Source organism: Capricornis sumatraensis, chromosome 21, assembly GCF_032405125.1.
Source record: "Capricornis sumatraensis isolate serow.1 chromosome 21, serow.2, whole genome shotgun sequence".
NCBI classification, from domain to species: domain Eukaryota; kingdom Metazoa; phylum Chordata; class Mammalia; order Artiodactyla; family Bovidae; genus Capricornis; species Capricornis sumatraensis.
The window spans coordinates 6,691,613-6,696,311 of record NC_091089.1 but is presented as its reverse complement, the minus strand read 5'-3'; positions in this window follow the sequence as shown (position 1 = coordinate 6,696,311).

Below are 4,699 nucleotides of genomic sequence, written 5' to 3'. Positions count from 1 at the left end.
GGAAAACAAAGAAATTGTTGTTTAAAAATCCAGTACAGCGGTGCCTCCCAAGGGAGGGGAGGGACTGTAACCTGGGCAGGTAGATGGTAGGGAAGTCCTTTTGGAACAGTGGTAATTTCCATTTCATTTCTTGTCCTGGGTGATAATCATACAAGCAGTGACTTTATAATTGTCCATTAAACTCTACCTATATGTTTATGCACTTTTTAATGTGTAGGTTATATTTCATGGGGTATGTGTGTGTGTGATTTTGAGAAAAATAATACCAAAAAAATAAAACCCCTCACACAGCGTAGAAGCCGGAAAGGTCTTACCTTTGGGGCTATAAGGTAGTAAAATGGGGCTGTAGTTGAGCCCCATAACAATTGCATTCTGAGAGTTCTCTGAAGGATGGTGGGCGCCCAGGGCTCCCAAAATGTAACAGCAGTTTGAAAGCAGAGTGAGCTGCCTTTGTGGGCATGGGGGTGAGCGGCGAGGGCAAAGGGCAGCAGCAATAGCGTCTGGGGTGTGGGATTCACAAGGCAGACCTGTGAGGCTCGGCTCTTCCTGCCCAGAGTGATGCACTGCTTCATGCTTCTCCACCCAGCAATGCAGTTTCTAGAGGTTCATCCTGACAAAGTTACTGGATAAGAAACCAAGTACACGTATACATGCTTGCTAACATTGTTAGCACTACAGACGCTAACACTTCAGACACTCATCAAAGCAACATCGCGTCCTTCTAATGGGTCCCTACACACTATTACCGAGAAGGAAACGGCAACCCACTCCAGCATTCTTGCCTGGAAAATCCCATGGACAGAGGGCCTGGTGGGCTACAGTCAGGCATGACTGAGCAACTGAGCACACACACGTGCACACACACATGCACACAAGGCAGTTAATGATTATGACCTAGACTTTTACGGCATATCTATAAAACAAAGAACTTTTATATATTATAACATTAAACAAGCTCTGTTTCCCAGAGCAATAAATCCAGCCTGCCTTTTCTCTCCTAAGAACTAGTTTTAGTACTTCATAAACTAAATAAAGCCACGCTATATATGGGGCTGCTGAGATGAAACAAAGGAAAGCATTTTTAGTCATATTTCTCTTGAACCAGATTTACCACATCTCATTCCTTTGCTGCCTACTATTGCTCTGCAGTCCCTGAGGAAATAACTAGATGAAACTGAGAATAAAAACAGCATGAAGTAGGACATTCAATACCCCAGGTTGTATACACCCAATCCGGTTGCACAGTGATTAAATTTAGCTCTAGTTAACCTGATTTCAAGTGCAGTTCAAATCTGGGGGCTATGAGAACCAGAATGCTTGCTCTACGTGATCAGAAAATATTTCTATTGAAACATATGGTTTTGAGTTTCCCTTGCATATAGGAACATTAACACACACCAGGCGGGTTCTCCTTTGAGAGATCACTGAGTTGTGTTTGTACTGCCAACGTGACAAAGATTTTATTTGGCCAAGAAGAGCGTCAGCCCAGCAGTCCTTGCTGCTCCCCTCTCTACACCGACGTCTCCCTCTGTGGTGTCTCCACCCTGCGGTGCTCGAGGAATGGGTAGACGGCTCCCTCTGGATGTTGGAGACCGTGAGGTTTCCAACAGGCAGCTCTCGTTAGAGTCGGTCTCCAGAAGCTTTCCAACTTCGAATGCATCATCTCACTGTTTGAAAACAGACCGCAAAGCATAGAGCCTCTGGGTAACTCAGAAGGAAGAATTTTAGACGTTTAAAGTTGATTACATAACAAAGCTATGTAATCTCTTCCTGGAGAGGGAGAGAGTGGAATTTCCAAGTCAAACTGAGTCACTTTTGCCTGGACTGGCTTTAATTAACTGGCAAATCTTCTGGGAAGTATGGAAATAGACCAAATGTCCCAAGTTTCCTTCAAACCTGCCTGCTCTTTGCTGAAGGACAGAACATAAGACCAGAAAGAGATCATGGCCGAGGGGGCCAAGTCCTCAACAGAGTGGTGAGGGAGCTGAGGCGCAGAGTAAATACTGTTCATGCCATTATGATAATGATGAGGAAAAAATAAGTGTTGCTTTCCAGTCCCATCTTGCTCTTTAAAAAAATCTTCTCATTGTGAAAGATATCATGGATTCAAAAGAGTTTATAAAGTATGCATGCGAGGTTCAGTATTTCAGAAGCTTCTTCTTTATAAAAAAATAATTTATTTGTTTTAATTAGAGGCTAATTACTTTACAATATTGTAGTGTTTTTTTGCCATGCATTGACATGGATCAGCCATGGCGCACATGTGGCTTCTCTTCTTTAATATTCATTCACTTATTTATTTGGCTATGCTGGGTCTTAGTTGCCACATGTGGAGTCTTCCGTCTTTGGTGTGGCACACAGGACCTAGTTTTTAGCTGCAGCATGGAGGATCTCTAGCTGTGGCATGCAAACTCTGAGTTGCAGCATGGGGGTCTAGTTCCCCAACCAGGGATTGAGCCCAGGCCCCCCACACTGGCGGTGCGGTGACACTGGACCCCTGGGGAAGTCCCCCTCAGAGTGTCTCCAGTGTCTCTGCCTGACCTCAGCCCTTTCCTGCCCCCGAGGAGCAGCACAGGGAACTCTCCTTAGTGGTTTGTAACAGGCTATGTGGATGGGAAATCCGAAAAGGAGGGGATAACGTGTGGCTCCCGCTGTGGCTCAGCTGGTAAAGAATCCACCTGCGATGCGGGAGACCTGGGTTTGATCCCTGGGTTGGGAAGATCCCCTGGAGAAGGGAAAGGCTGCCCACTCCAGTATTCTGGCCTGGAGAACGCCATGGACTAGACAGTTGCAAGGAGTCGGACACCACTGAGCGACTCTCACTTTCATAGCTGATTCACTTTACTGTGCCCCTGAAACTCACACAGCATTGTGCATCAGCTATACTCTAACACAAACTTTTTAAACAATTAGACGGAGCAAGACACAGTATTTTTTTGTCTTGGCCAGACAGCCTTTTCCTTTTGCTTCATATATACAAAAATATCACGGGACTGACGCTGTTTAGGTTAATTCCACTTGGCTTTCCTCTTTTGTTCTTATCAGTTTCATCTTCACGGCATCAGGCATGCTTCCCTCAGATGTGTGCCGAGTTTCTGCTTTTGCTCTTTCGAGGGTACTGGGCAACCTCCCAGGCCCTCCCAACCCTCCTCCCAGGAAGCATGAGAGGGGCGCTGCCGGACAATGTCACACACACCAGCTCTCAGCACGGGAAGATGAGGAGATGGGAGGGCCCTGGGGCCTCAGAGGGAGTCCCAGTAACTCAGAATTGAGAAACTGCTGTTTCAGGCAGTTGAAACCACAAAAGCTGATGAGCTTTCTCAAAGGTTAGTATTTAAGTAACTACTGGAGCAACGGTAAATATACGCTTCCTGGGAACCACGTGGATCCCCAAACAGAATTCAGGGGCCTTGTTAAGCTGCAGCAGCAAGTGGGTGCTGGGAAATAATCAATGTTGGCTGCAAGCTGTAACCCCAGAACCCTGACCTCATCGACCTGTAACCAAAAACTTAGTGGTCATATTTCCACTAAAAATGGGCTTTCTTTCATTCATTTGTCAAATATTTAGAAAGCACCTACTATGTGCCTGGACCCTGGAGAAGGAAATGGCAACCCACTCCAGTATTGTTGCCTGGAGAATCCCATGGACAGAGGAGCCTGGCAGACTATAGTGCACGGCGTTGCAAGAGTCGGACACAACTTAGCGACTAAAAATGCAACACACATGTGCCAGGAACTGTGCTCTGGGCCAGACATGTATCAGATGTAAAAGACCCAGTCAGTCCTCCCCGAATCCAGCAGGGAAGAGCAATCGGGCCATGAAGAGATGTCAAATGCTACCAGAAAGGACGTGTTGAGTGGCCTAAGAGTTCTTTCTGCAACAGTATACAGAAAAAACTGAACGAACTTTTGGCGGACCCCATGCAATGAGCTATTATGGAAGCTATCTAGAGCCGCAGCAAAGCTTCCAGAAAGAGGAGACTTTTAAGGATATATCTGTGGGTGAGAACTCGTAGTGTGCCCTGGAGGTAAAAGAGTGGTCTGCATGCGTGCCAAATTGCTTCACTCATGTCTGACTCTGTGTGACCCCATGGACCATATAGCCTGCCAGGCTCCTCTGTCCATGGGATTCTCCAGGCAAGAATACTGGAGTCAGTTGCCATGCCCTCCTCCAGGGGATCTTCCTGACCCAGGGATCAAGCCCTCGTCTCTTACGTTTCCTGCATCGGCAGATGGGTTCTTTACTACTAGTTCCACCTGCGAAGCCCAGAAAGAGTGGTCTAGACAGAGGAAAACCTGTGTGTGAGAAGACCAGAGAAAGGCATGGTAGGTAAGTCTAGGAACTAAAGCAGGTCTGTGGGGCTAGAAGGAGGCAAGGAGGAAGGAGCAGTGAGAGATGCTGCTGGACAGAAGGGATGGGGGATTTGGGATTAGACGAAGACAAGGCTGGATAGGAGGGCTTCTGTTAGGAGGGTGTGGTAGCATGATGCAGACAGTAAACTGATTCAGAACGTATTAGAGCTTTCTCTTTTCCAACACAAGCATTTTTAGCATTTATAAATGTCCCTCTAGGCAATGTTTTAAGCATATCTCATAATTTTAACACGTGCTTTCATCTCAATTCAGTTTAAGTTGAGTTTTTCTAAATTTCTCCTTAGAAGCCTGATTAATTTTCAAATATTTATGACTTTTCCAGATG